Source organism: Dama dama, chromosome X (assembly GCF_033118175.1).
Source record: "Dama dama isolate Ldn47 chromosome X, ASM3311817v1, whole genome shotgun sequence".
Taxonomy (NCBI): Eukaryota; Metazoa; Chordata; class Mammalia; order Artiodactyla; family Cervidae; genus Dama; species Dama dama.
The window spans coordinates 64,959,987-64,984,814 of NC_083714.1; positions in this window are offsets into that span (position 1 = coordinate 64,959,987).

Consider the following 24,828-nt stretch of genomic DNA (forward strand, 5'->3'; position numbering starts at 1 on the left):
ACCTCTGAAGCCATCAGGGAAGCTCGTAAAAGAAGGGTGAGGACAGTAAAATAAGATATATTGAGAAAGAGAACACATTCACATAATTTGTGTTACAGCATATTTTTTAAATTGTTCTATTATTAGTTTATTGATGTTACTCTCTTACTGTGATTAGTTTATAAACTTATACTCTCACTGGCATTTGTATAGGGAAAAAAACATAGATTATATAGAGTTTAGTACTACCTGCAATTCCATGCATACCTCTGGGGTCTTGGAACATAATCCCCACTGATAAGGGAGGATAATTGACAAAGGTAATTCTCCTCTGACCTCCCGTTCATTTCAGAAGGGTCTATGTGTACCCCGAGGCAATGCATGTACTTTGCTTCATCTTTTCTCTGCATGTCAGGCACATGTATACATGTGCATTCCAAAGCTCTTGCAGCTTCTTATGTGCCTACATTCACTAGCCTGCATAAGGATGGCTAGATAGCATGGGGGATACAATGAAGAGAGTTGGCTCCTACATTACTAATATTCTTGCTAATCTCATTATCATATCTGTAAGGTAATTGAATGATGATGAAGATTTATATGTTTGGTTGACATGTTTGTGATACTGTTGATTCAGATAGCCAGAAAGATACATCTGTTCATAATTCAAAGGGTACTTAGTAATTTCTTTTTATTGCCACTGCTAGAAAATGGCATTAAAATTTTACTTTGCTTAGTTAACTATACCAAACCCTCAAGCCCTGAACTGAATATCCTTGAGCATAAGGAACACTGTCATTGCATTTTTAATAAGCACCCTAGGTTATGCTGATAAAGATATTCTCTTGATCACAATTTGAGGTAACTTGGTCCAGAACAGCAACCAGGAAGGAGGCGGAAAAGCAAATATTTACTGAGTCTTTATTGTTGGCCATTCACTGCACTGTTAGGTGCCTTTCTGTGTGTCACATAAGGCAATCCACACCATAGCCCTCTATTTTTCCATATGTAGAGAATGAGGCTCAGAAAAAGAATGTGCTTGACATCACACAGCTTCTACATGGCAGAGATCAGAGTTGAATCCAGATTTAGTTGAGCTCACACCTTCCAGAGTCTGACCACCTGGACTAGAAACTTAATTCAGCTAGTTACTACGTGACCTTGGGAAATTGCCTAACCACTCTATGCCTCAGTGTCCACATCTATAAAATGGAAATAATGGTAGTACATGGTTCACTGGGTTGATGAAGGATTAATTGAAATACCAGATAATAATTGATATTAATTGAACTACAGATCTGCCCCACTTCTTAAAAGTTTGTATTATGCCATTTTGATGAAAGACCTACACTAGTACCTGTTTTCACTAACCAAAAGAAATTCATAGAAGATATTGATTTTATAAAAAGAGGGCAAAAATCTAAAATAGCATTCAGGGTTTGTTGTAGCAGGCTGTTACAGAGGCAGCGTTCACCCCAAGGTGGTGGAGTGGTCCCACCAAGCTCCTCCCCTGGGAATTACACTCTTATCTCAGCATCAAGCCACCATAGCTTTGAATTGTGCCTATGAGCCCTTTGTGCTTTCTATTGACTTATTTTGTGCATTCATTAGCAAGATGGGTCTTTTTTTTTGTAATTGGAGGAAAACTGCTTTACAATGTTGTGTTGGTTCCTGCCATGCAACATCGAGAATCAGCCAAAAATATACATATATCACCTTCCTTTTGAGCCTCCCTCCCATCCCACCCATCCCACCCATCTAGGTTGTCACAGAGTACCAGGCTAAGCTCCTTGTATTATACAGCAACTTCCCACTAGCTATCTATTTTACATATGGTATTGTATATATGTCAATGCTACTTTCTCAATTCATCCTACCCTCTCCTTCCCCTGCTGTGACCACAAGTCCATTCTATATGTCTGCATCTCTATTCCTTCCCTAAAAATATTAATAGGTTCATCAGTATCACTTTTGAACTGTGGTTTTCTCAGGGTAATGTCCAGTAGTGGGGTTGCTGGGTCATATGGTAGTTTTATTCCTAGTTATTTTAAGGAATCTCCATACTGTTCTCCACAGTGGCTATATCAATTTACCTTCCCACCAACAGTGCAGGAGGGTTCCCTTTTCTCCACATTCTCTCCAGCATTTACTGTTTGTAGATCTTTTGATGATGACCATTTTGATTGCTGTGAGATGATACCTTGTTTTAGCTTTGATTTGCATTTCTTTTACGAGAGACATTGAGCATCTTTTCATATTTTATTGACCATCTGTATGTCTTTTTTTGGAGAAATGTCTGCTTAGGGCCTAGCAAGATGGGTCTTAAGGTAATGTTCTTCACTCCATGCCCTTCTGGCTTATGAAAGTTTTCATAGACATACTCTACTTTTGAATAGTGGGGGAAACCTCTAACAGGTGTAAAATTCTCAGAGGGGCACCTGACACATGGCAGTAAATGAGAGCTGCTGCTATTACTATTATCATCATCATCACATGACTCCAAAGAGCTTGCTGTTTTCTACATCACTACTTCCCTTTGGTTGTAATTCTAATGCATTCTATAGAACACAAAATTGCCCTTGTGTTCTATAGAAATGTGAAAGTTGCAACCCCATGGACTATATAGTCCATGGAATTTTCCAGGCCAGAATACTGGAGTGGGTAGCCAGTCCCTGCTCCAGGGGATATTCCCAACCCAGGGATCGAATCCAGGTCTCTCGCATTGCAGGTGGATTCTTACCAGCTGAGCCACAAGGGAAGCCCAAGAATACTGGAGTGGGTAGCCTATCCCTTCTCCAGAAGATCTTCCCAACCCAGGAATCAAACCGGGGTCTCCTGCATTGCAGGCAGATTCAAGAGAATAAATATTATGTAATAGTATATTTGACCCCTTGCATCAGTCACACCACTCTCTCCTTTCCAACTTCTCCCTCTTTATTTGCTCCTTTGTATCAGTCTTCAAATCTCACAGGTCTCTTTGGGATTCAATGGACATCACTGAAAATGGTGGTCAAGTAGAGAAACATTCAAGAAGCTGTAATTGAGAAAAAATACACAGATATCAGGGGCCCTGGCAAAGGATTTGCACATCATTAAGCAGATGAACATTTATTTCAAAGGATAATTCACCTGCCAATTAAATATTTTAGCAATAAGATGAGCCTCAGGATATAGTTGTATCAATTTCCTCTTACAATTTAGACAGGCTATTTTACAATTTAAGTAATTAGAAAAGTCTTTGGCCAGAAATATTATTCAGGAACAGAAATCACCTTGACTTTAACCATACCTACTTAGGTTCCATACTTCTGCTTCTTCCCTAGTCAGGAGGGCAAATACAGTACATGGGTTATTAATGTGGATTTTAGAGTAAGAGAAGGTCTGGCACTGCAAGATTATTAGCACGGTACCTTTGGGAAAATTATCTCACCACTCTGAGCCTAACTTCTTCAGTGGTAAAACAAAGATAGTAAGAATTACAACCTTAAAGGGCTGTTGTGAAGATTACATGAAGTATTGTCAATAAATGCACAGTGACCAGCCACAAGTGCTAAAAAATATTTGCTAATACGGTAGCAATTATTCTGCCACCCTGTGTCCTACTGTTCCTAGTTAAGCCTTTAAAACCTGCTTACAGCACCTGGCCACTGGCTGTGACAACTTACAACACTACGAGGGTCATTTATTGAGTATCCAAGAGCTCAAACTGGATTTTCTCTGGTCTCTGGAGAGCTCACCTTGGTAAGGCCCATGGATTTGTGCATTGAAACAGAAACCAAAGATAATTTTTTTAAAGAATAAATGTCGCTTCTGGTGGCTCAGACGCTTTAGCGTCTGCCTACATTGCAGGAGACCAGGGTTCAGTCCCTGGGTCAGGAAGATCTCCTGAAGAAGGAAATGGTGACCCACTCCAGTATTCTTGCCTGGAAAATCCCATGGACGGAGGAACCTGGTAGGCTACAGTCCGTGGAGTCGCAGAGTCAGACACGACTGAGTGACTTCACTTTCTTTCTTTCTTCACATATATAAGAACATGAAGTAGAATTATAGTATACTTCCTAAGATTTAATAAGATTTTTTTTTGTTTTAAATTATTATATTATTTGATATTCTTTCCATTGGGAAGTCAAAGCTGAAAATGATACAATTGTTCAACCACCCACATATTTTATTCTCATTAAATAAAGAAAGCAGTATTCCAAGGATGAATCTTTCTGGAGTGAGACTTTTTGGAAGATGTGATCTTTCCTTCTGTTATCATCTGAAGGAAAATCAATGTATTTTCTGCCTTAATGCATGCTCCAGTGTAATTATTTCATTATAAGAAGGAAAACCTAAATATAGGGTCTTCTAGTTTAAATAAATTAATACTTAAAAGAAATCCACCATTGAAAAACCCCAGTGAACCAAATTCATATATGATTACTGAAAATGTAACATTTCCACCTCTTTAGGAGTTTTATTAAAAACAAATCCCCAAGTTGCAACACTTCACACAGGACATCTTGTCTTAGAGCCCCTTGGCACAGGAAGAGTCCCTAAACTCTGTGTTCTACTTTTTGTACTCTTTGTGGAAGACTGAAAGAGAACCTAACTGGGTGGAGGAAAAAAAAACAATTATAAGCAAAATTTTGAAAAATGCATTCCAAAGAATTTGGAAACTAAAATGGAACTTTCCCTAGTAAATTATATTAATATAATGTACCCAAAATATAACTTATCAAACTGACTCACCATAGAAATAGAAAACTTGAATAAACCTATAAATGGTAAAAGCAAACGGAATCAGAGTTTTAAAATCTATACACACATACTGAAACACACATGTATACCACATGTCAGGCTCAGAAAATTGTACAAATTTATTTCCTAGAACATTCAAGGAGTAAATAGTCCCCACTTTATACAACACTCCAGAGAATTCAGTATGTTTAATCTCAATGTTGTGTACATGAGAGTTTGTTAAATTATTCTCTTGCTTTTCTACACATTTGAAATATTTCCTAATTTAAAAAGGTAAAAAGTCTGTAAAGTAAGACAGACAAAGACAAATATATATCACTTTTTTTTTTAGCATTGGGAAAATTTTATTTTTAAAAGTTTTGTAGAATTTTCCTATAAAAATATCTGACATTGGTGTTTTTATGTAGAGTATTTCTTAGAAAATGTTCTCTGTTTCTACTACAGAACTTGTTATGTCTTCTAGAAAAAGTATCTTTTGTTTTTTTGTTTTTTTATGGTTTTTCTTTTTTTTATTTTACTTGATTTTATTTTTTATTAGTTGGAGGCTAATTACTTCACAACATTTCAGTGGGTTTTGTCATACATTGATATGAATCAGCCATAGAGTTACACGTATTCCCCATCTCGATCCCCCCTCCCACCTCCCTCTCCACCCGATTCATCTGGGTCTTCCCAGTGCACCAGGCCCGAGCACTTGTCTCATGCATCCCACCTGGGCTGGTGATCTGTTTCACCATAGATAATATACATGTTGTTCTTTTGAAACATCCCACCCTCACCTTCTCCCACAGAGTTCAAAAGTCTGTTCTGTACTTCTGTGTCTCTTTTTCTGTTTTGCATATAGGGTTATTGTTACCATCTTTCTAAATTCCATATATATGTGTTAGTATGCTGTAATGTTCTTTATCTTTCTGGCTTACTTCACTCTGTATAATGGGCTCCAGTTTCATCCATCTCATTAGAACTGATTCAAATAAATTCTTTTTAAAGGCTGGGTAATATTCCATGGTGTATATGTACCACAGCTTCCTTATCCATTCATCTGCTGATGGGCATCTAGGTTGCTTCCATGTCCTGGCTATTATAAACAGTGCTGCAATGAACATTGGGGTGTACGTTTCTCTTTCAGATCTGGTTTCCTCGGTGTGTATGCCCAGAAGTGGGATTGCTGGGTCATATGGCAGTTCTATTTCCAGTTTTTTAAGAAATCTCCACACTGTTCTCCATAGTGGCTGTACTAGTTTGCATTCCCACCAACAGTGTAAGAGGGTTCCCTTTTCTCCACACCCTCTCCAGCATTTATTGCTTGTAGACTTTTGGATAGCAGCCATCCTGACTGGCGCGTAATGTTACCTCATTGTGGTTTTGATTTGCATTTCTCTAATAATGAGTGATGTTGAGCATCTTTTCATGTGTTTGTTAGCCATCTGTATGTCTTCTTTGGAGAAATGTCTGTTCAGTTCTTTGGCCCATTTTTTGATTGGGTCATTTATTTTTCTGGAATTGAGGTTCAGGAGTTGCTTGTGATATCACTTTTTTGGAGAATCTTAAAAAATAGTACAAATGAGCTTACTTACAAAAAAAACAGACCCACAAACATAGAAATCAATCTTATGGTTACCAAAGGGGAACAGAGGAAGGATAAACTAGGAGTTTGGGATTAACATATACACACTACTGTATAAAATAAATAAACAACAAGGTCCTACTGAATAGCACAGGGAACTATATTCAATATCTTGTGATAACCTGTAATGAAAAAATAAGTATACACGTGTAACTAAATAATTTTGCTGTATTCCTGAAAATAACATAATATTATCAATCAACTATATTTCAATTAAAAAAAAAAAGAAAAAATTAGGAAAGCATTTCTCAGGGAAGAGTTAAAATAAACAAGGCCAGAGGAGGAAGCAAGAATAGGAATGGGTGGAAACAGAAAAATAAGTGAGTGTGGTTTGAGCATGGGGTCAGAGAGTAGGGCCAGATACTGAGGAGAGATTTTTGAGTAACTGGTGTGGAGAAAGAAAAATTTAGAATGTTTTGCTTTATGTTTTGTGAACCTGTTGAAAAGCAAACCTCCACACACTTAAACATTCTCTGAGTCAGACTTATTCCTCTTTGGATGTGACACCAAGTTAAGATTACTCTAAACACCAGTCCGAAAGAGCTGAAGCTTTATTTGGGTTGTGTGTGTACATACTCAGTTAAATTCCTCAATCTTGTATTACTACCCAGAGGAAAGTACCATCAACATAAGAGAGGCAAGTTGAAAATGTGTGAAAATAAAATTTCAGAGTGTTCTGTTTTGCCTTTTGGCCACAGTCAAAACTATAGAAGCCTACCTGCTCTCACAAATTAACAAAGGAAGACATAAACTTGCAAAAAAAAGAAAAGAAACATGTAAATTATGGTTCCTCCTTTTCAAGACCTCAAGAAACAAATTATTCAAATGTTATGATTTATGTTTTTCTTCTACAAGCAGTTAGAGTATCCAATTTCCCAATATTCAGCCCCTATTACTTTGTCAACAAAGGTCCATCTAGTCAAGGCTATGGTTCATGTCAGTTCATGTCAGTCATGTATGGATATGAGAGTTGGACAGTGAAGAAAGCTGAGCACTGAAAAATTGATGCTTTTGAACTGTGGTGTTGGAGAAGACTCTTGAGAGTCCCTTGGATTGCAAGGAGGTCCAACCAGCCCATCCTAGAGAAAATCAGTCCTGAATATTCATTGGAAGGACTCATGCTGAAGCTGAAACTCCAATACTTTGGCCACCTGATGCGAAAAGCTGACTCATTGGAAAAGACCCTGATGCTGGGAAAGATCGAAGGCGGGAAGAGAAGGGGACAACAGGGGATGAAATGGTTGGATGGCATCACCGATTCAATGGACATGAGTTTGAGTAAACTCTGGGGGTTGGTGATGGACAGGAAGGCCTGGCATGCTGTGATCCATGAGGTCGCAAAGAGTTGGACATGACTGAGCGACTGAACTGAACTGAAACAGATGAGAGAAGGAAGAATGTAGTAAGAGAGAAAATTTTGTTGGATCTTAGTAAGGGCAGGAATTCTGTGAATGCTTAATGTCAAACCCCTAATGAATGAATTGAAATCATTTCCGATCAAATTCTCAGCATGGTAACTACTCTTCTAGAGTGCAGAGGCCAAAACTATACCTGAATGATGATGGGTTGTATTTGTGAAGGTACACAGTTATACCTCGGGATCACAGGAGACCAGACTCCAGAAAGTATACCCTTAGAAGCCTAAATCAAGTGAACCTGCTCTAGAGGATTAAGTTTTCAGAGTACATGAACCATTCCAGAAAAATAAAACTTCAGAAATTTTAAAAAGCAACAGTTGTATAGCTTAGCAATATTCCAAACTTAAAAAGATTAGCTTAGCTTTTCTCAAATAGAAAGTAAAAATGGCATGCACGCAAAGGATATCTAAAGTGCTGTAACTGCAACAAAATGAAATTCTCTGGGCAACTGTTACATAACCTACCTAGACATGCCTTGAACTGGTGCAGTGGAAGCTGCATAAACAAAAAAGGCTGCATGCACATCAGCTATTGTGTAATGATGGCTTTATCCCACTAATTTATTCTCCCTGGTCCTGTCCTGAATGTTAGCAGCAAATAATAGCACATAAAAAGAAGAAGAAGAAGAAAGAAAAGAAAAAAAAAAAAAACTTACCCTTTTACCTATTTCTTTCTTCCAATTTTCAATCTGATACTTCAACAAGCAGCTGCCTTGGTCATGAACTACTTGCATTTTATTACACTTACAATGATTTTTAAACAGAAAGAAAACTGCTCGTGGGAACTCTAATCCTTCCATTATAGAAATAATTAAGCTCTTTTATTTGCAAGGGGAAAATCTTTGGGGAATGTACAAAAACTATCAAATAGCAAAAAAGAAGAAGACAACGACAAGGTATAACAGACCCTGGATACTGAATTTTCAGTTAGCGCTGCATGTTGAAATGTGCAAAGGAATTTTGTACTAGATTTCTCCTGTGTCTTTTCTTGAAAATTTTCAGTATGATCAGCAATTTAAAACACCAAGACACAGAGATATGCAAGCATAGAATTGTATAAGTCATTTTCTGCTGTAAATACATATAAGGGAATGCAAATTCCAAACCCGCTTTACAGATTTTTATCACTCTCTTGATACTTAAAAAGCAGGAGGAAAGCTTGCCAGAGCTCTTTTCCTAATGCAGGACTCTCTGATTCACCATTAAACACAATAAGTAAGTGGGTTATTTTCTGAAATGTCTGGCTAATTAGAATCTTTGTTAGGGGTGAAATCTGCCTGCCCCATTGTAGAAAACTGCAGTGTCAGCAAGTCCAGATTCAGTTCAGTTCAGTCGGTAGTCGTGTTGGACTCTTTGCAACCCCATGGACTGCAGCACACCAGGGATCTTTAATTTCAGTTGTATTTTTAATTACATATATATATGTAATTAAAAATACATTATATATATATATGTAATTAAAAATGCAACTTTCTTTTTCAAAATAGTACGAATATGTGTTGTTGTTTTTCAGTCTTTCAGTCATGTATGACTCTTTGCAACCCCATGGACTGCAACACTCCAGGCTTCCCTGTCCTTCACTATCTCCTGGAGTTTGCTCAAACTTGTGTTCATTGGGCTGGTGATGCCATCCAACCACCTCATCCTCTGTTGCCTTCTTCTCCTCCTGCCCTCACACTAAGATTTATGATTGATGAGAACTTCCAGTATGGCATGAATAGTTTAGGATACTAATTCTAGTATGCTATAACACTAGGAGCTAGATGACTAGACATCTCTCTTCTTTCTATAAGCCTCCAGGCTCTCCATGTATAAAATTAGTTGAGTTTGTTAGATATCACTGTGGTGGTTCGTTTTATGTGTCAATTTCTCTATTCTATCATTGTTGTTGTTATTCAGTTGCAAAGCTGTATCCGATTCTTTGAGACCCTGTGGATTGCAGCATGTCAGGCTTCCCTGTCCTTCACCAATTCCCAGAGCTTGCTCAAACTCATGTCCATCGAGTTGGTGATGCCATCCAACCATCTCATCCCCTGTTGTCCCCTTCTCTTCCTGCTTTCAATCCTTCCCAGCATGAGGGTCTTTTCCAATGAGTTGGTTCTTCACATCAGGTGGCCAAAGTATTGGAGCTTCAGCTTCAGCATCAGTCCTTCTAATGTATATCCAGTGTTGATTTTCTTTAGGATTGATTGGCTTGATCTCCTTACAGTCCAAAGGACTCTCAAGAATTTTCTCCAACATCACAGCTCGAAAACATCAATTCTTTGGCACTCAGCCTTTTTTATGGTCCAACTCTCACATTCATACATGACTACTGGAAAAACCATAGCTTTGACTATATGGACCTCTGTCGACAAAGTGATGTCTCTGTTTCTTAATATGCTGTCTAGGTTTGTCATAGTGTATTGAAGTTAAAATAACTTCTCCATATAATTTCTGATTGCAAAACACCAGATTAGCTTGTTATATTTCTTTGCTGCCCTTGATGTCCTGGTGTCTTAGCCATGCAACTTGACCTGCCTATTGGGTAAACCAATACTTCAAGATTTCCTACTGACTGTATGGTTCCATTTATTTGTTTGCTTTATTATTTCCCCTGTTTTCTGTAATGATTCTTTTGGAATTATACTTCAGAGTGCCCCTAAACTCTCAAACTTTAACAATATGGACATTATATTGATTTCAAATTGACAATCTGGCAACAAAAACTCCGAGCAAAAATTCTTTCTTGGATTCTTTCTTAAGAAAGATGCTTCTCAGAAAAGAAATATCAGTGCCAGAGGAAAGAACATTTTCTTCATTTGTACATCATTCTTCCATTCAACAAATGAAGTGCCTATTATGTGCTATGTATTCTGTTAGACAATGGCAAAATAGAAATGAACATGATATACTTCTATTCTAGAAGCGTTTTAAATCCACATAAGTAAAAATCAGTGGTTACCAGGGGACAGGAGGTGGGGGAATACGACTGATGATTTGTAAGGGTACAAACTGGTAACAAGTACTAAATAAGCCATAGAGATCTAATGTACAAGTGTATTGAATATAGACATAAATATCATGCTATATGTAATGTAATAAACATTATTACAAATGCAGCTGCATTATAATCTATAAATGCATCAAAGTAAAATGCTATACAGCTTAAATCTACATGGTTTTGCATGTTGAATTTATCCAGGAAACAAATGATTATCTTGTAAGCCCCACTTCTCATCTAACCACACAGAAAGGAAATTCCATCTGAAAGGAGGAAACAGCAGAGGGGGTTTTATCAGTTTGCAAGCCCACGGACTGTATCCCACCAATTTCCTCTGTCCATGAGATTCTCCAGGCAGGAAGACTGAAGTGGGTTGTCATTTCTTTCTCCAGGGCATCTTCCTGACCCCGGGATCGAACCCGGGTCTCCTGTGTTGGAAAGCAGATTCTTTACCGTCTGAGCTACCAGGGAGGCCCTATCAAATGTGAGGATTTCTACCCCATAAACATAATCACATTGTAAGCTCTACATACCAGGGGATGATTTTGCCTTCTTTGGAATTTGCCCATAGTACTTAAAATATACTTCCTGTGCACATATTAGGTATGTGATACATATATGTTTAAGAACTAATTGTCACAAAGAAATTGTGCTGTGTTCATACATTTGTTCTTTACATAAACTTGTGAAACATTTAGCATCATTACTTCAAATGGAGCTGTTTTCTTTAATTTTTGCTTGTGATATAAATAAAATATTAAATACTAATCACTATGCCAAATCAATATACAAATGCAATCAAACATCGGTCTGGGTTTCAAATTGAAAGTTCACATTTTTAGAAGCCAAAGATCCAAATATGCTGTTCTATATGCAAAATCAATCTTCAAATGAAAGGAGACATAAATAGCAGGGGGAAAAAAGTTGAAGACTTTGATTGTGAGTTAGCAAAGAATAAAGAATGTTTCATTCCTCTTCCACTCCCTAGCTTGTTGCATAGAGCCTGGACCAATAAGTTCAACAAATAATTGGAAAAAAGAGAGAGATTGCTGAAGATCAGCTAACCGATGAGCTTGCAATGGTAGTCCACAAGTGAAGGGGGCAGCTCTCTGCATTTCAGGTATCAGAAGCCATTATGCAAAGCTCTTTAAATGTGAAAAAGTAAGATGTATTTAGAGATGGCAGGAAAGCTCAGTAGATTTGGAGAATCTGATATGTGGAAGGAATAGCTAGAGAGATGAGGTTGAACACATATGTTAGGTAGTTAGAATAGGAAAATGGGGTCCAGAAAGGCGGTGGCTAAAAGACAAGGAAGGGAAAAACTGGTAAAGCCCACGAAAATAGAAGAAAGGAAGGTCTGAGGACTGGAGTGAGGACCTCGGGTAGAACAAACAGCACTCCTGGCTAGTCCATTTTACATAGGGCAGGCCCATGGGGAGAAGAAAAAACATATAAAAAGAGGAGCCAAGAGGCCAGGGCTCTCTCTCTTCTCCTCTTTTGGGTTGGCATGCCCTCTTGCCTCGAGGATGTATTTTCCTTTATTTCCTAAATAAAACTGAGCTGTAACACGGAGCTGTAACACTAATCTGTCCGAGAGCTGAGAAATGGTCTGTCCAAGAGCTGTGACACACCAAGGGCTTTAACGCCCATCACTTCAAATTTTTGTTATGACGAGACAGAACTGAGAAAATTACACACTCCCCTGAAACATGGATAGAGACAGACCAAAAGAGCTTGTGTTTTATCCTGAACTCCATGGGGAGCCACTATTAAGTTTTAAGAAGAGAGAGTAGCATAGCAAGACTTTTTTGTAGAAAGATCATTTGGAAGCACTGGGTAAGATATATTGGAATTGAAAACCCTGTGGATTCAGGTAAACAACTTTAGGAAGATGTGGCAGTCAGGTTTCAAAACCTCACAAAGATTTCTAAACCTCTTGTCCTCTCCTCCAGTATCAAATCACCTCGCTTTTCTTCTGTCACAAAGTTTTTCTTCTCCCTGTTCAGTCTTCTTTGCATTCTGCCATTTACCCTCAATCTTACCTGGTACCATTAATTTATCTACTTATGTTCCTTAGGTAACTACTGATTTTTCACCTCCCTCTCCAAAATCCCCAACTTCGTACCCAAAGTAGAAATAAGTAGGAAATACATATGTAGAGGAAGTAGAGAGGAGGGTTTCAAACTGTGTTACTAGGCAATATTGCCTCCCTAACTGGCATAGTGTTGGTTAACGCTATTTTTTCCACATCCAAAGTCTAAGAAATAGTCATATTGTTTAGTATACTTCAAAAATTGACACTTTTTAAAAATTTCTCTTTAACACATAAGTGCTATACTTTACTCTTGGCTTTCCTTGAGGTTATAATTTAATGGGAGAAGATAAGAAAAGAATGCTATAATCTTCTCTTTAATTTAGTATTTTGTATTTTACCCAGAAGCACTTCACCTCAGAGAGGACTCCATGAAGTCTTAAGTACCAACAAGATCTACAGTCCCCCTGTGAGAAAAGTGACCTCAGGCTGTGCTTTCTGCATTAAAATGCCAAAGCTCATGCACAGAGATTCTACCCATGTACTGACTTGATATGGAAGGCCATTTTCCTCTAAGGTGGCTTTGAATGAAACTGCCCAAGAGGAATGCTCATGTTGGATATTTGCACGCTAAACTGGAGAAAAACCAGGAACGTTCAGAAGAAACTGGTGCTCAGTATGTTTAAAATGATGCTAAAACATTTTGCCAGTTTTCTGGATCTATGTACATCCCAGGCTAGAAAGTTGCTGAAACACAAAGCAATTGGAGAAATGATCATTTTTTCTATTTCGTTCCCCTGTGTATAGCTACAGAAAAAAAAATCCCAAACAAAGCAAGGAAACATCACTGAAGGTAATCTGTGTCTGCCTATTCCTTGTTATCCTACATCTTTTTATAGATCTCATATATACTCTCACCCTGCTGTGAAGATCACATAGATATGATCTTAATTCCGTAGATAGGTGAAGAGTAACTGAGAGATGCTCATGACCAGTAGCAACCAGTGTTAAGTTGGGAATCGGAGATTCCTAAATACAAGTCACAGGTATTAATCATGGACAAGTCACTTAATCTCTCCAAGACTTTTTCTTTCTCTTTGAAATGGTAGTGTTAATGGTACTTTGGTCACAGGATTTTTGTTAGGAATAAATGAAAAAATGCACGTCAAGTGCTGGGAACAACATTTGCTGACAATAAGCAAGTAATAAATGCCAACTACTATTTTGATACAAGTTATAGATACTTGTATTATTCACTTTCAAACAACTATTAAGAGATGGAAATAGGATTATTCTTATTAGTTATTTCTAGCCTAGCACCTTTTTCCCACAATACCACAGTGTGTGTGTGTTTTTTTTTTTAATCAATCAATCAATTTTTGGCTGTGCTGGGTCTTTGTTGTGACACATGTGTTTCCTCTAGTTTCAGACAGTGGAAGCTATTCTCTAGTTGTGATGAGTGGTCACAGTGAGAACATTGTGGTGACTTCTCTTGTAGTGGAGCACGGGCTCTAGAGTGCAGACACAGTAGTTGTAGCATACCAGCTTAGTTGCCCCATGGCATGTGGGAATATTCCTGGATGAGGGATTGAACCCACGTCCTCTGCATTGGAAGGCAGATTCTTAACCACAGGACCACCATGAAAGTCCACTACACTGTTAATATCATGATAAGCCTTTGCTATGAGGGTGCCAAAAGGCACTCATAGTATTTGTGATAATATTAAAATGAAGTTCAGCATTTATTGCTTGTAGACTTTTGGATAGCAGCCATCCTGACTGGCGTGTAATGGTACCTCATTGTGGTTTTGATTTGCATTTCTCTGATAATGAGTGATGTTGAGCATCTTTTCATATGTTTGTTAGCCATCTGTATGTCTTCTTTGGAGAAATGTCTGTTTAGTTCTTTGGCCCATTTTTTGATTGGGTCATTTATTTTTCTGGAATTGAGCTTCAGGAGTTGCTTGTATATTTTTGAGATTAATCCTTTGTCTGTTGCTCCATTTGCTATTATTTTCTCCCAATCTGAGGGCTGTCTTTTCACCTTACTTATAGTTTCCTTTGTTGTGCAAAAGCTTTTAAGTTTCATTAGGTCCCATTTGTTTATTTTTGCTTTTATTCCCATTATTCTGTGAGGTGGGTCATAGAGGATCCTGCTGTGATTTATGTCGGAGAGTGTTTTGCCTATGTTTTCCTCTAGGTCTTTTATAGTTTCTGGTCTTACATTTAGATCTTTAATCCATTTTGAGTTTATTTTTGTGTATGGTGTTAGAAAGTGTTCTAGTTTCATTCTTTTAATGCTGGAGAGTGTGTGGAGAAAAGGGAACCCTCTTACACTCTTGGTGGCAATGCAACCTAGTACAGCCGCTATAGAGAACAGTGTGGAGATTTCTTTAAAAACTGGAAATAGAACTGCCATATGACCCAGCAATCCCACTTCTGGGCATACACACTGAGGAAACCAGATCTGAAAGAAACACGTACACCCCAGTGTTCATCGCAGCACTGTTTATAATAGCCAGGACATGGAAGCAACCTAGATGCCCATCAGCAGACGAATGGATAAGGAAGCTGTGGTACATATACAACATGAAATATTACTCAGCCTTTAAAAAGAATTCATTTGAATCAGTTCTAATGAGCTGGATGAAACTGGAGCCCATTATACAGAGTGAAGTAAGCCAGAAAGATAAAGAACATTACAGCATACTAACACATATATATGGAATTTAGAAAGATGGTAATGATAACCCAATATGCAAAACAGAAAAAGAGACACAGATGTACAGAACAGACTTTTGGACTCTGTGGAAGAAGGCGAGGGTGGGATGTTTTGAGAGAACAGCATGTATATTATCTATAGTGAGACAGATCACCAGCCCAGGTGGGATGCATGAGACAAGTGCTCGGGCCTGGTGCACTGGGAAGACCTAGAGGAATCGGGTGGAGAGGGAGGTGGGAGGGGGGATGGAGATGGGGAATACATGTAACTCCATGGCTGATTCATGTCAATGTATGACAAAACCCACTGCGATGCTGTGAAGTAATTAGCCTCCAACTAATAAAAATAAATGAAAAAAAAAAATGAATTTGAATGACTTAAACCTCTGAGGCAATAAAATAAATCTGAAACAACATTACAGAAGGGTAAACTAAATTGGTGGTTGATAAAATATTAATTAATTTTTAAGAAAAGGTTGGGATGTTTAATACATATAGCTAACTTCTGAGCATAACATCTTAGAAAATAAACTAATAACTTTTATTCTCCCTCCATCTTACTCTCTCATAAAAGTAACACTGGGTTGGATAAAACCTGAGTCTGTCCCAGGCTGACATTTCAAAAAAAAATTTCATTCCCATGGTGTATGCTATAATTCTTTTTTTATTGAGGTATATTTGATGCACAATATTATATAATTTACAGGTGTACAATATAGTGATTCACAAATTTTAAAGGTTATACTCCATTAAATTTTGACTATATTCCATGTTTTACAGTATATCCTTGTAGCTTATTTTATACTTAATGGTTTGTAAGTCTTAGTTTTATTCCCCTGTATTTCCCCTCTTCCTTCCCTCTCCCCACTGGTAACTGCTAGTTTGTTCTCTATTTCTGTTAGTCTGCTTCTTTTTCATTATATTCACTGCTTCGTTGTATTTTTTGAGACTCCACATATAAGTGATATCATACAGTACTTGTCTTTCTCTGTCTGACTTACTTCACTCAGTATAATACCCTGAGTCACTTAGTATAATATTCTCAGTCAATCCAGTTCAGTTTATTTCAGTCGCTCAGTCGTGTCCGACTCTTTGTGACCCCATGAATCGCAGCACGCCAGGCCTCCCTGTCCATCCCCAACTGCCAGAGTCTACCCAAACCCATGTCCATCGAGCTGGTGATGCCATCCAACCATCTCATCCTCTGTCGTCCCCTTCTCCTTCTGCCCCCAATCCCTCCCAGCATCAGGGTCTTTTCCAATGAGTCAACTCTTCGCATGAGGTGGCCAAAGTATTGGAGTTTCAGCTTCAGCATCAGTCCTTCCAATGAACACCCAGGACTTATCTCCTTTAGGATAGATTGGTTGGATCTCCTTGCAGTCCAAGGGACTCTCAAGAGTCTTCTCCAACACCACAGTTCAAAAGCATCAGTTCTTCAGTGCTCAGCTTTCTTCACCGTCCAACTCCCATATCCATACACGACTACTGGAAGAACCATAGCCTTGACCAGATGGACATTTGTTGGCAAAGCAATGTCTCTGCTTTTAAATATGCTATCTAAGTTGGTCATAACTTTCCTTCCAAGGAGTAAGCGTCTTTTAATTTCATGGCTGCAATCACCATCTGCAGTGATTTTGGAGCCCCCCAAAAATAAAGTCTGACACTGTTTCCACTGTTTTCCCATCTATTTCCCATGAAGTGACGGGACCAGATGCCACGATCTTAGTTTTGTGAATGTTGAGCTTATAAGCCAAATTTTTCACTCTCCTCCTTCACTTTCATCAAAAGGTTTTTTTTAGTTCCTCTTCACTTTCTGCCATAAGGGTGATGTCTTCTGCATATCTGAGGTTATTGATATTTTTCCTGGCAATCTTGATTCCAGCTTTGCTTCTTCTAGCCCAGCATTTCTCATGATGTACTCTGCATAGAAGTTAAATAAGCATGGTGACAATATACAGCCTTGTCTTACTCCTTTTCCTATTTGGAACCAGTCTATTGTTTCATGCCCAGTTCTAACTGTTGCTTTCTGACCTGCATACAGCTGTCCCAAGAGACAGGTCACATGGTCTGGCATTCCCATCTCTTTTAGAATTTTCAACAGTTTATTGTGATCCACACAGTCAAAGGCTTTGGCATAGTCAATAAAGCAGAAATGGATGTTTTTCTGGAACTCTCTTGCTTTTTCAATAATCCAGCAGATGTTGGCAATTTGATCTCTGGTTCCTCTGCCTTTTCTAAAACCAGCTTGAACATCTGGAAGTTCGTGGCTCACGTATTGCTGAAGCCTGGCTTGGAGAATTTTGAGCATTACTTTACTAGCATGTGAGATGAGTGCAATTATGCAGTAGTTCGAGAATTCTTTGGGATTGCCTTTCTTTGGGATTGGAATGAAAACTGCCCTTTTCCAGTCCTGTGGCCACTGCTGAGCTTTCCAAATTTGCTGGCATATTGAGTGCAGCACTTTCACAGCATCATCTTTCAGGGTTTGAAATAGCTCAACTGAAATTCCATCTCATCCACTAGCTTTGTTCATAGTGATGCTTTCTAAGGCCCACTTGACTTCACATTCCAGGATGTCTGGCTCTAGGTGAGTGATCACACCATTGTGATTATCTGGGTCGTGAAGATCTTTTTTGTACAGTTCTTCTGTATATTCTTGCCACCTCTTCTTAATATCTTCTGCTTCTGTTATGTCCATACCATTTCTGTCCTCAATGGAGCCCATCTTTGCATGAAATGTTCCCTTGGTATCTCTAATTTTCTTGAAGAGATCTCTAGTTTTCCCATTCTGTTGTTTTCCTCTATTTCTTTGCATCGATCACTGAGGAAGCCTTTCTTATCTCTCCTGTCTATTCTTTGGAACTCTGCATTCAGATGGGAATATCTTTCCTTTTCTCCTTTACTTTTTGCTTCTCTTCTTTTCACAGCTATTTGTAAGTGTTCCTCAGACAGCCATTTTGCTTTTTGCATTTCTATTCCATGGGGATGGTCTTAATCCCTGTCTTCTATACAATGTCACGAACCTCCATCCATAGTTTATCAGGCACTCTGTCTATCAGATCTAGTCCCTTAAATCTATTTCTCACTTCCACTGTATTATCATAAGGGATTTGATTTAGGTCATACCTGAATGGTCTAGTGGTTTTTCCTATTTTCTTCAATCCAAGGAGAGGTGGCTGTGCAGGCGCAGGAGGACTGAGAGGAGCTACTCCACGTCCAAGATCAGGAGGGGTGGCCGTGAAGAGATACCCCTCATCCAAGGTAAGGAGCAGCGGCTGCGCTTTGCTGGGTCAGCTGTGAAGAGATACTCCACATCCAAGGTAAGAGAAACCCAAGTAAGATGGTAGGTGTTGCGAGAGGGCATCAGAGGGCAGACACACTGAGTCAATACACGTTGTTGCAAATGGCAAAATTTCATTCTTTTTAATGGCTGAGTTGTATTCCATTGTTCCTGCACCATCTCGACCTAGGTCTAGAGCTAGCTCCTCCATTTCCTGCTGTGCAGCCTTTCGCAAACTTTTTGACCTGAGTTTGTCTGCCTATCAATAGGATTGCTGTTGTGAATATCGAGTGTGACCGTGTAACTCTGTCTCACTCTGGGTGGCTGTTATTATCAAATAATGGAGACAGGAGGAAGGTCCTCCACCCTGTGGGCTGGGGCAGATTTCACTATAATGGCGATGGGAGGACTTCTGTGTAGATGGGTCTAGGACCAGGCCTTGGGGGAGAGAGGGCCCAGCATGGTCAAGATGGGCATGGAAGTGGCTGTACAGAGGCCACTGTAGGGGCAGGTGGGAGGGGGTGTGGAAAGGGACCTGATTCTGGGGTATTTCCAGGGTTTCTATTATGGCTTAGCTGGTAAGGAATCCACCTGCAATGTGAGAGACCTGGGTTTGGTCCCTGGGTTGGGAAGATCCCCTGGAGAAGGGAAAAGCTACCCACTCTAGTATTCTGGCCTGGGGAATTCCATGGACTGTATAGTCCATGGGGTCACAAAGAGTCACAACTGAGTGACTTTCACTTCACTCCAGTATTCTGTTGTATATAGATACATACTATATCTTCTTTATCCATTCATCTGTTGATGGACACTTATGTTGCTTCCATACCTTGACAATTGTAAACAAAGCTACTGTGAACATTGGGGTGCATGTATTTTTTCATTTTTTTTCTTTCAGATATATACTCAGGAGTAGAATTGCTGGGTCATAGGGTAGTTCTATTTTTAGTTTTTTAAAAACCTCTATGTTTTCTACAGTGACTGCACCAATTTACATTCCCATAAACAGTGGACAAGGGTTCCCTTTTCTGCACATTCTTGCCAACATTTGTTATTTATCTTTTTGATGATAGCCATTCTGACAGGTATGAGGTGATAGCTCATTGTTTTGATTTGCATTTACCTGATAATTAGCAGTGTGCAGTGTCTTTTCTTGTTCCTGTTGGCCATCTGTATTTCATCTTTGGAAAAATGTCTATTCAGGTTTTCTGAACATTTGTAATTGTTTTTTTTTCCTTCATGTTGGGTTGTATGAGCTGTTTATATATGGTGAATAGTAACCCCTTATTGGTCATATTATCTGCAAATATTTTCTCCCATTCAGTAGGATGTCTTTTTGTTTTGTTGATGGTTTCCTTTGCTGTGCAAAAGCTTTTAAGTGTATGCTACAATTCTTTTTTATTGAGGTATAGCTGATGCACAATGTTTACGTAGGTCTCATTTCTTTATTTTTTATTTTATTTCTTTTTTTTTAGGAGACAGATCCAAAAAAAAAAAAGATTGCTGCAATTTATGTCAGAATGTTCTGCTTATGTTTCACTCTAGGAGTTTTGTGGTTTCCAGTTTTACAATTAGGTCTTTAGTCCATTTTGAGTTTACTTTTGTATATGGTGTTAGGGAGTGCTCTAATTTCATTCTTTTACACATAACTGCCCAGTTTTTCCAGTAGCACTTACTGAAGAGACTGTTTTTCTCCATTGTACATCCTTACCTCCTCTGTTGTAGATAAGTTGATCATAAGTGTGTGGTTTATTTCTGGGCTTTCTGTTCTGTTCCATTGATCTATGTGTCTGTTTTAGTACCAGTGCCACACTGCATTGATTAGTATGGTAATAGTCTGAAGTCAGTGAATATGATTGCTTCAACTCCGTTCTTCTTTCTTAAGACTGTTTTCCTAAAAAAAAAAAAAAAGAAAGAAAGAAAGAAAAGAAAGAAAAAGAAAAGAAAGACTGTTTTGCTATTCAAAGTCTTTTGTGTTCCAGTACATATTTTAAAATTTATCAGTTCCAGTCACATTCTATTAGCCAAAGGAAGTTACTAGCCAAGTCAGTCATTAATGGAATGAGGAAGTACACGTGATACTTGGATATCATGGGTTTGAACTGCTTGCATCTATGTATACATGAGATCTTTTTCAACAGTATATACTGTAGTACTACACAATCTGCAGATGCAGAATCATGTATACAGGGGACAGTGTATACTAAGTGCCAGCTACAAAGCTATACATTGATTTTTGACTGCATGGAGGGTCAGAGACCCAATTCTTTGTGTTGTTCAGAGGTCAACTGTATTCTTTGCTCTGAAAGGTAGAGAAAAGGGAATGAACAGTTGCTTAAAATGAATCAATTTGACACATCATTTGACAATATTTATGCAATTAAATTCAATGTAGTTACTGATATATAAATAACATTTTAATATAAGTATATACACATATTTATGTATATAGATCCATTATATCATATATGCATCATATATACATATATATGTATATACATATAGTGACTGCCAGTAAGACTGTCTATAGGAAAAAATAAGGAAAATTCATTAAAAACAACAATAAAGAGGACAGCAATGTCACTCTCCTTTGTTTTATCAGGAAAGATGTTACATTGCCAAAAAGCTGTCCAGAAAATGTTCTCTCATCATTATGATATTGTACAGTTGAACTATGGATCAGCTTCAACTAAAAGAGCAAAATTGAGCCAAGATGCCTTGCAGTATTGCAGGTGGTGCTGGATGTTGGCACTTTTTATAGTTCTGCACAGTAGTGGGGCCCTAAGGCTTAGCAGAGGGGCAAGTGGCATGTGGGGGCTGGCCCAGCTAGAAGCCAAACAGGATATTGTCCTGATTTACAAAACTAACACTATGGCATGACTAATTTCAAAGCCATTTGGTAAGGTCAGAAGAAGCCAAAGCTTCTTCTTTTTTTTTGGTGGTTGATATCTTTATTCTTTTTAAATTTATTTATTTATTTTAATTGGAGGCTAATTACTTTAGAATATTGTGGTGACTTTTGCCATACTTTGACATGACTCATCCACGGGTTTACATGTGTGTATACATGCCATCCAGAACCCCCTCTCCCACCTCCCTCCCCATTCCATTCCTCTGGGTCGGCCCATTGCACAGATTTTGAGTGCCCTGTTTCTAACTGAGCTCTATCTTCTCCAACTAAATGGTTAATCCAATCTCAAACCTTTTCTTTTCAAAATTAATTTGGTAATTAGCTCAGAGGCCTCCATATTTCTCTTACAAGCATAGCTGTTTAAGCTCAAAATCCGGTTATCAAAATCTCAGAAGTTTAAGCTTTCCAGATTAAGTTTGAATGTGACATATCCATGAATTTGATATTGAGGAAGCTGCAACAGCTGAATTCTAAACCTCCCTAACAGGTGCTGATTCAGCTAATGGCAACTTTGCATGGAGGGCAAAAGTTGCTTGCTTTCAACAGCACATAATTTCCAAAGATGGCCTTGAAGCTAGCAAGTTCAGAAGCTGTAAAAAAAAGAAAGAAAGAAAGCACTCTTTTCAGCTATGTCACACTGGACAGAATATAGATTTTTGAACAGTTTGCTGTCCAAATGCTAATTGATGATGTGTTGTCCAATCCTACAGCTAGGTGACTTAGAAAATAAGGAACTGTCCTTTTGCTCTAACACTGTGGTAGAAATCCATCTCTCTTTGCCTCTGCTAAGTCCCAAGAGAACAGTTGTCTACATATAATTATATACAATTGGGCAGTCAGTGGCTTCACTTAGGAGAGACCTAGCTCTGATCTTTGCTGGCTCTCCAATGATTCCTGAACCATAAAGAAGGTGGTCATGCCAGGTCAGGGTTCATTATGGAAACGGAGAGTTTGAAGGGACTGACATTAGAGCTGACAGCAAGGGGCTTGACTTTTGGAGGAAGGACTTCATCCATGGAAACCTGCATGAGCAGAATGCAGAGAACCTACCTGTATGTTTTCTTATCTTACCCAGAGTGAAGGAGAATGACAACAGAAAGAACTCCTTGACTTTGCCAGCAACTTTCCTTTCCTTTAATATTCACTGTAAGCTGTTCATAAATTCTCTTCTGTTCTTTACAGGTATACGCTAAGGGAAAGATTGTGAATTCTAATATAATCAGACTAAGATACTTGAGGACTTCCCTAGTGGCTCAGATGGTAAAGCATCTGCCTACAATGCGGGAGACCTGGGTTTGATCCCTGGGTCGGGAAGATCTCCTGGAGAAGAAAATGGCAACCCACTCCAGCACTCTTGCTTGGAAAATCCCATGGACAGAGGAGCCTGGTAGGCTACAGTTCACAGGGTCACAAAGAGTTGGACACGACTGAGTGGCTTCACTTCAAGATACTTGAACTTTTATAAAGCAACATTACTAGGCTGAATGTTTATACAATTCATTGTAGACCTAAGCAATTTAGGCTATTAATATATAGTACTGGTAGGTTATGTTTGGCCATAAAGATACCTTCTGTGGCACTCCCTACCCTTTTAAGAAACATTATCATAAGCCAAGACACCAAGATAGCATAACAAGAAACTGAATTTTTTCATTAAATTGAAAAGCAGTATAGTTTGTATATTGTGATAAAGGATGCATACATATACTGCAGAAAAATTCATAGATCCATGTTATCACCTTTCTACATCCCCCACAAAATGTTGAAAAATGATGTTCATGGAGGTAAATTAAAAATTTAAAATGTATTCCTAAGGTGGAGGCTATTTTTGTTTTATTTTTTTAACCAGAAATTGGAAACCTGAGAAAGAATACATTAAAAAAAAAAAGAAGGGGGGGTGGAAATCCTGAAGAGACATGCGTATGAAAAGATGCTCAACATCATATATTGAGATGAAATTAAAACAAAAATGAGATACCACTACACACCTATTGAAATGGCCAATACCTATGGATATGGAGCAACAGGAGCTCTCTCATTCATGGCTGGTGGGAAATCAAAATGGTAAAGCCACTTTCAAAGATGGTTTGGCAGTTTCTTACAATAGCAAACATATTCTTACCATATGACCCAGGAATCATGCTCTTTGATATTTACCCAAATGAACTGAAAACTTATGTACACACAAAACTTGCTCAGCAAATTTTTATAGCAGCTTTATTTATAATTACTAAAACTTGGAAAACTTGTCCAAGATATCCTTCAGTAAATGAAGAGATAAACTATGATACCTCCAGACAATAGAATATCATTCAACATTTTAAAAAATGAGCTACCAAGCCACGAAAAAAGAGAGGAAGCTTGGATACATGTTACTAAGTGAAAGAAGTCAATCTGAAAGTGCTACATGATTTATGGTTCTACTATGACATTCTGGGAAAGGCAAAAGTGTTTAGAAGAGAGAGAGAGATGAATAGGTAGAGAATGGAGAAGATAGTGCAACTATACTGGTGGATACATGTCATTATGTCTGTGAAAACACAGAAAATGTACAATATCATGAGTGAGCTCAAATGTAAACTATGGACTCTAGGTGATAATGATATCTCAATGTAGGTTCAACAGTTATAATAAATGTATTACCGTGATTCAGCATACTGTTAGTGGGCAATTTTCACTCATTTGCTGTGAACCTAAAACGGCTTTAAACATATAGTTTATTAACTTAATAAAAGATATATGCACACATACACACATATATGCACTTGCACACACATATAGCAAATAATTAAGCTGGTTTACCCACTACCCAGCTTACAAAATAGAAAATTGACATGAATATTGAAGCTCTTTATTATGCCTCTCCCCTATCCCATCCCCTCCCACCATCCCATCCTCAACCTTCTCCCTGAGATAAATATTACACTGATTTTTGTTTTCCTTCCAATGTCTTTCTTTACTGCATTTGCTTATATCTCTAAATAATGTGTTGTTTAATTTTATATACTGTTGAACTTTATATAAATGGAAGCATGATAATCCTGAGATTGGTTTCATTTCATTTCATTTTTTTTTTTTTTTGGGGGGGGGGGCGGACCTTAGAATAATGTGATTATTCCTGTAGCAGAGGTTCAT